The sequence below is a fragment of the Python bivittatus genome, unplaced genomic scaffold, assembly GCF_059951505.1.
Source record: "Python bivittatus isolate LINGU-HERP-01145 unplaced genomic scaffold, Pbiv_v1 ctg000050_np1212, whole genome shotgun sequence".
Classification (NCBI taxonomy): Eukaryota; Metazoa; Chordata; class Lepidosauria; order Squamata; family Pythonidae; genus Python; species Python bivittatus.
The window spans coordinates 6,548,503-6,556,303 of NW_028277033.1; the positions used below are offsets into that span (position 1 = coordinate 6,548,503).

At 38.6% G+C, this 7,801-nt stretch overlaps 1 long non-coding RNA gene across 5 annotated transcripts; it reads left to right on the forward strand.

Annotated features, from left to right (window-relative positions):
• Window positions 1-555: 555 nt before the first annotated feature.
• Window positions 556-7,575, forward strand: LOC103059004 (uncharacterized). Of its 5 annotated transcripts, none has more exons than XR_003084454.2 (6): window positions 556-735; window positions 823-930; window positions 2,991-3,174; window positions 4,213-4,499; window positions 6,323-6,489; window positions 6,859-7,575. It is a non-coding gene; the product is annotated as an uncharacterized LOC103059004 (long non-coding RNA). The 5 variants fall into 5 exon arrangements; XR_015793615.1 differs by having other exon boundaries at window positions 6,395-6,489; XR_003084457.2 differs by having other exon boundaries at window positions 823-912.
• Window positions 7,576-7,801: the final 226 nt, after the last annotated feature.

The window sequence follows — 7,801 nt, forward strand, 5'->3', positions numbered from 1 at the left end:
ACCATGGGCTGCAACATTTTCCCCTGTATATTAATGGACATGACCTCTTGCTAATGTGTATCCCTCAAATGCAGTTAAACGTGTTCCCCATCCTTCTATTACATGCTATTGTCTCTTAGAAATCAGAAACCAAGTGATTGCAGAATCCAAAGTTCAGCTAATTCTATAGCTGTCTCCCTTTCCTCTTCTACACTGCCTGAAAAGTAATTGGAGCCAAGCACCCAGGGTGACCTTAATCACTGCAGCAGTAATTATTTTTACAACACCCAAACCGTTTCCAAGGCCAATGGGCTTTAATGTACAAATGGTTCATTTGTCTTTCTTGTCAAACTCTATATGGTGGAGCAACCACTTGTCCAGTCTATTATCATTAGGACACTGTAGAAACCTTGAGAAAGAAGCAAAGTGGAAGCAGCTTGAAATATGATAATGGTTTGGCATTTCTGGGGGGGAAAAGGACTGTGTCACTTTAAGAACAACCAGGTGGGAGGTGATACATGTACTCAACTCAAATAGTTACCTGCTTGTACTGTTATCATAGCTATTTCCTGATCATCAGTCTCTGAGCGATGACAAGCCTCCCTTGTTTTTTTATGGCTTTATTACACAGACGGAACATAACATCCTTGGAAGATGGATCAAGTTTTGCTGCTGCTTAACAGCCTGAATGGAAACAGGGAAAGCACCTTTGGAGTTGTGACCCACAACCTTGGAGGTGAAACAGTTTGACAACAGGTAAGCAACTGCTTCCTTCTAATTTCACCTGCTGGTAAGACCAGCCTTTTAAGCATGGATATAGGAATAGAATGTCTTCTTTTCCAGGTATCACATTTAGAAGAAATACATGGGCCTCATTGGAAATGGAAAAGTCCTCTGTCCTTCATAATGTTGCTGAAGAGGAATATTGAGTAGGTCAGCTTTTTGTGCAAGGTGAAGCAAAATCCCTCCCCACCCCGAAATTCCTCTATTAAGTCACACCTATTGAAAGAAGGGGAATGTTAAAGGCAAAAGATCTGTATGATCTGAAGAGAAACTAGAACTGATTTGTTCAAATGGGGTATTTCAACTCCTTCTTGCATATTTCTTGCCACTTGCTAATATCTCATGTAGTGATGCTCAGTTGTCTATACAAATGAACTATGCACTTGGAATCATTCAAAACTATCCAGTAAAAGTAATTATTCCCCTCTCCAAAAGATAAAATAAAATGAAATAAAAAAAATAAAAAAAATGAAGGGGAATATTCTCCAGCTCTGCATTTGATCACCCTAATTATGCATGAACAATGCTTTTTTTTTTTTAAGTGCGTCATCAAGGGCCAGACCACCAATGTTATCTTGCAATTTATCACTTTTCTTCTAAGGCAGGTGAAATGTGTATTTATCTGTGACAGAAAAGCACAGACCTTCTAACGCAGCATTGCAAAATATTTAATTTAGAAACTATTCCTGGGGCAACATACGGTTCAAGGGTGTGAGACAGGAGCTACCAGTCTCCTGAGGAGAAGTGTCTCTTTGTCAGAAACACAACAGGATGCCTTCTAGCAAGATATTAATCTCCTTGCCTGGGTTCCTGTTCCACCAGCCACACACTGGCATAAAAGTACAAAGTCCTTAAAAGATATTTTGAAGAGTTTTGCATCTTTTAAATGTGCCATTATTATAAAGCCAGTCAGTTTTGTTTGTATGTTAAAGGAGTTAGTACAAGCTAAACACTTAGAACTGTTCACTCCAGGGAAGAATAATGAGATAATAGTCTGCATGTTTCTGAGCCTCACTATCAATAGAACTCTGTTGTTCACTACACTTCCTAAAGACACTAATTGTCAAGGGTGAGTGAATCAAGCAAAATCTGATCTGAACCATCATCTATTTGATTCAGTGTTGCAACCTGATTCAAACCAGGATTCTGATTCAATTTGGAAAAATGGGTTCAATCTGGCCACCCAAATCACTTAATCATTGATTCAGTCTTCCAATTCAGTTTGGGGGGAAAGTTTTCGGTGCCTGCATAGCAATCATCGAAATTACCTAATCAATCTGAAGCATCAGATTTGATTACATGATTCAAATCTACCTCCCAGATAGATTGATCTGGAAAGACACTTAAGAGGTATAATTGAAAAATCAACCTCGAATGAAGACCCCATACTGAATATTTATCCACCCTTATAGTCATTTTCATTGCCTACCTTATTTTATAACTTCTGGCATCTGTTTGATCACTTTATTCTTACTTTCTTTATTTCTTAAATCCTCCTACAAAAAAAGAAATCGATATGCATTGCCAAAAAATTTTAAGAACCCCCTAAATATATGGCAACCTCACAGAGCAAGGAAGGCTGGTTAGAAGATATTGTAGAGAGAATCACAAACAACTGGAAGTTAGGTTGGACAAGAAATCAGATTCTGACAACCCACAGTTGAGTAGCTACAGTTTCCACCATCCATTTCTATCAGCTGTCAACCTTCCGTATTGTCTGAATACATGATTTGGATTTTTCTTTTTCTTCTACAACCATCTGCAAAGAAATCAAGAGGGAAAAGGGAACGCAGGTGATGAAAAACACAAAAGTGAAGCATAAACTTGCACACAAAAGTAGTTTTATTGTAAGCACAGCTGATTACACAAACCCATTTCTCACCTGTTTGTTTTGCTTGGTAGGATATAGTTCTTTCTGTCACTCTTTGTGTTTGTATCTCTCTTGCTCTTTTTCTTTTTATTGGGATTGCAAATTCATCATCCAGAGGAGGAAATGGAGGGTGAACAATGCTTTATATATTTCAAGCGCAGGGTGAGACCTCCAAAAGTTGTGGAACTTCCAGGTTCTATCAGCACAGGCCTTAACCTTTCAGGTGGCTGAGAACGATAGTTTCACACAATCTGGAGGATCCCTCTTCCTGTTACAGTAGGTGACCACTGCAAGACAAACCATGACTTATTTCTTGATGTATCTATGGGGCTAGAGCTATATCTTGCTTTTTCTCCAGGATCTTAGCTCATCTGAGAATCTCCATTTTGTCCCCACAACAAATGTGATATGCAGTGTATACAGTAGGTGAGACTGGCTTGCCCAAAGTAATCAGAGAACTTCAAGGATAAAAGAGGACTTGATCTGGGGTCTCCCCAATCCTAGACCAACATCTTTACCAAGATAACACATTGGATCCTGATGTATGTATCTATGTACTCTATGCATTTTCTTAAAGATGATAATTAAGGAAAGAAATATAAATATTAAACAAACAGATGTAAAACAATGCACCATGAGATTTAGGACAGATATAACTTCCAACTTTTCAATTAGGGATGCCTTTGGGCATCTGTTAGTACCTGATCATATTTTATTTCTGTGGCACAAAAACTTCCTTCCCCGATTTGCACAAATCCAGCTGCTGTTACAGGCAGATCCCTATCCCCCTCTTTTGTCATTATTTTTATGAGTATCTTCAGTATATTGGTTTGTTTTTATTTTGCTCTTCCTCTAGAACATTAAGTTGGTACATAGTACCCTCTTTTTCTTTTTTATGTTTTAACAAACTATTCTTTACAGCAAAGATAGGACTGGTACTCCACAGCAGTTCTGCTGAAGTGTCATTCAAGTGAGGCCATGTGCAGAGAAAATAGTATTATTTTCCCAAATCTTTCTCTATAGGTCTCTTTGGATTTTTATGCAAAGCCTGGTCAACTACTTTGTGTCATTTCATATTATTCAGTTTACAGGGAAAATCTAGAAGAGGCTGTGCATTGTTTTTCTTCTTTTTGTTTACTGTGGGGAATGGGCGTTCAAACAAAATGCCTTATAACTAAAATAATAGACAATAAACCATGTTCTGCTAAGCACTTTGCAAGGCAAATAAATATCCATTATCTTGAATAAGATTTGCCTGGAACCACATTTGCTAACATACTTTCTTTGGTTTCAAATGCCTAAATATGTGTTTGAATATGAATCTGCTGTACTTCAAAGATCATCAGTAATATTATTTATTCCAAAAGTCAGCATTTGCAATAGATTACTCTTCTTTAGAACTGGCTCAGATGGAAATTTCCCTAACTTTTAAGGCTAACCAAATGCTACATGCAAACATGTGTAACGAAACTCCAAACAGCCTTATTTCTGGGAGTCAACCTACATGTGACAAATGATCTCTTTATGGCACCTATTGATTCCTTCTCTCCTTCTCTCTCTCTCTCTCTCTCTCTCTGCAGCTGAAAACCATCAAAACAATGGACTTAACCTGATCCTTCCTAACAACATGTTCGTAATCCAGACCAGTCTCTATCCCTGGTGACAATTTAGAACCAAAGGAAATATATTTGGAAGTTCCACATACAGATCTTTTATGTCATGTTTTTGGCTCAAAACTGAGAAGCCATTTGGGAGAGGATACTATTCAGCAGGGTCTTCAACCTCTTTTCACCTCTCGTTTGTTAAATATTATACTTCCTGGAATTATTCAAGGATAAACTAATTATGCTCCAGCTTTCATAATCAAGTAAGTATTTTATAAATTTAAATAAGAAAGTTAACAAGGTACTTGTTCGTTCTGGAAAAGAAAAGCTCTATCTATATCTGTCTGTCTATCTATCATCTATCTCCTTCAATCAATCATCTGGAATATATGTGCGTGTATATATATACACACATACAGAGAGAGACAGAGAGAAAGAGAGAGACAGTCCTTGGTGTTCTCTGAGTTTGGTTGTTTGCTTGCAGACATTTTGTTACCCAACTAGGCAACATCATCAGTGCTAGTGAGTGTGGGGTTTGCTCATGGACACTGCCTGAACCCCCACTCACCCCAAGGACTCCACAGTTCAACCCTGAGCTGCATATATTCTCTTCTATTAGATATATATGTGTGTACACACACACTCACTTCTCTTCTCCAGATGATTAACTTCTAAACTCAGCTTTGTGGGGCTTGATTAATAATACACATTTCTTCTCTCACCCCCCAAAGAGGGGGTCCTTTATAATTCTACAAAACTCAGAGGCTAAACTGGGTTCTTATAAGGGAAGGAGAGGTCCTGAAACAAACCTGTTCTCAAAAGGCAAAGAGACTCCCCAAGGAACTAACCTGTTCTTTTCACAAGCTTTTGTAATGCATATTTACATGAACTTGGAATACTTCTAAATTGTATTTACCTTTTAAAATATAGGCTGATATTCCCATAGCTACAGTCTTGGACATGTTTGCAAATTTCAAGCTTCTGAAGAATGTCAGCAACATTGACAATTCCAGGCTGGCCAAGATCTCCCCTGAATGCACTGGGCCATCAATTAACAAAAATCCGTTCCTCAAAAATGAAAGAAAATAACTTGAAACTGCTCCTCCTTATGATCTATGTATTTGTCACCCTTTGGCTGATAGTTTGCAAATAAAAAAAAAAGATCCTTTCTTAGCAAGGGGACATGGAAAGAAAGATCAATTGCAAAGGTAGACAAATGCCCCCAGATGCTGTGGCGCCATGGATATGGCGGTATTACAGTAAACCTGCAAGCCAGAGCAAGCCCTTCTGAGTGGCTGCAATTATGGTGGCATGATGACATGGCAACAAATATATTCAGAAAACTTTCTGAGTGGCTACAGACTTGGGGATGTTATGCTAAGGTTGTATAACAAAGGCCCTTCTCAACCCTTTGGGGAAAGAGATGAGAGTGAAAGGCAATTGATTCTAAATAAATACAGAAACACCTGGACTTTCAAAGCTCCCTACCTCAGAAGATTAATCTCCGTGAAGGGGGCAAGGAAGGATGTGGGCTGGGGGAGAGAGAGAGATGCTGAATTTCACCCAATTTCACATGGACCTAAAATGTTGTAGCTAAGCACAGGAGCTAGGAAACAGTCAAGGGTAAAAAAACAGGGCTGTGGAAAACACACAACTCATTGACTGCATGGGAAAGCTTCTCAATTTGATCACTATGCCAGCACCAATAGGAATTTCAAAAGAAAATCTGGGTTTTTGTAATTTGGGAAAACCCAAAGGAGGAAGAAGATAAATTATGGTACATTTTGGAAAGCACCTGCTTCATGAAACCGCCTATAGGCAGGCCATTCCCTTGGCAAGTTTAAAAATAACATCTGGAATGCCATATTTTCATCCTTAATGGATAAACAGGTACACACCCCAAAACATCTATTCATCAAAATCGTTCTTTTTTCTTTTTCTTTTCTTTCCCACCCAAAGGCTATTAGTCAGGAGGAAAATGAGCCACATGGCTGTGACAGGGATTCCAAAAATAGTTCAAGTTCTTTAAAGTTTAAAAAATGGTTGAAATTACAGGTTGATTGGGCATTCTTGACTTTTTTTACAGAACCAGTTTATCAAGGGGCGTGGGAGTTGTTTTCGTCACTTGAAATGAGGAGAAACCTCTCTTTCCTCATAGCACCTAAACCAAAGGAAGTTACATAGACTCTGCCCTTTTTGCATAATGCCGAGGACAGTTTCCAAATGTCTCCCTACACTCTTTGTCTTCCTGAGGTCAGTTCTGCTGAAATATTGAAACAATGAAGGATGGAGGTTGGTGGGTGGCATAGTTGCCTGTCCTACATTTCTGTTTATGGGAAATGAGGGACATTTTATTCCCACAAATTTTGAGCAGCATAAAATCTCTGTATGTTCCTTTAAACCAGTATTTTAGAAGAAGAGAGGGTACATGTTCTGTGTTTGACCTTGAAGGCAACACTGTGTACCAACAGCAAACTTTCTGAATGGGGAACCTTTACCTAGCCAAAAAAGCAATGTCCAGGCAGAAGAACTTCCCCCTCTCCATGCCTTGGTCTCTGCAAGTAGCTCCAGATATCAATGGTGATGCCATGGACTTCACGTGAAGCTTTTTCCCTCTTACAGATTCTAGAACCCAAAGAGAAAGGAAGCCATGGTGGAAACCATCCTAACAACTTGGACAATTCTCTTGGTGATCCTTGCTGCAGTGCTAATCATGACCATCCTCATGTTTTTCCTTCCTGCTGTTGTACTGCTCTTGAGGATGAGGTCTTTGTCACAGATCTCTTTGGATGGAACTGTCTAGCCTGCCTCTTTACAAAGTGTTGGGTGATTTTAGATGCCCTGGACATTAAAATTAATGACAATTAAAATTAAGGAATTAAGACCAGGAAAAGGAAGTCATATCCAAACCTGCCATTAAAAAAACAGAACTTGATACCCTGGACTGACTTACTCTTTGTTTGAATTAGATTCCTGAGATTATTTAATGAGAAGCTATCAAAGAGATGCAAGGGGTCCTGTTAGTTAAATATGGTTCTTTAAAGGTAGGTCAAATCCATTTGTGATGCAACTCAGCATCTGCAATTTGAGATTCCTTGACTAGGTAATTGTATTTTATCGACTATTTACTCAACGTCTGTCAACTTACTCTTGTTATTTTTATAACCTTGAACTTCTGTTCTTATCCCATCAGATGTAAAACAGGTGGTGAAGTTCTGTTTCATTAAAAATAAAATCATATGTTCTGAGCCTGTTAAACTGAATTTGAAAAATGGGTTAGATGAAAGTGAACGGCCTGCGGGTCAGATGACGTGACTTCAGTTTGTAGCTGAAAATAAAGCTGAACCTACTTTTTGATTTTTTTCAGGATTTGTTAATACTTCCTCTTTTTTTTTTTTTTTTTAGAAAAGGGGACATAATGATTTATTTGTTAGATTTATATCCCACCTTTTCTAAGCAGTTCAAGCTGGTTGCCCCACCTAGTGAGGCAGTAACACTGGTTCTACCCACCAAACCTCTCCCACACAAGATGATTTTTAGCAAAAGGTCTTCTGCCAGCTGCATT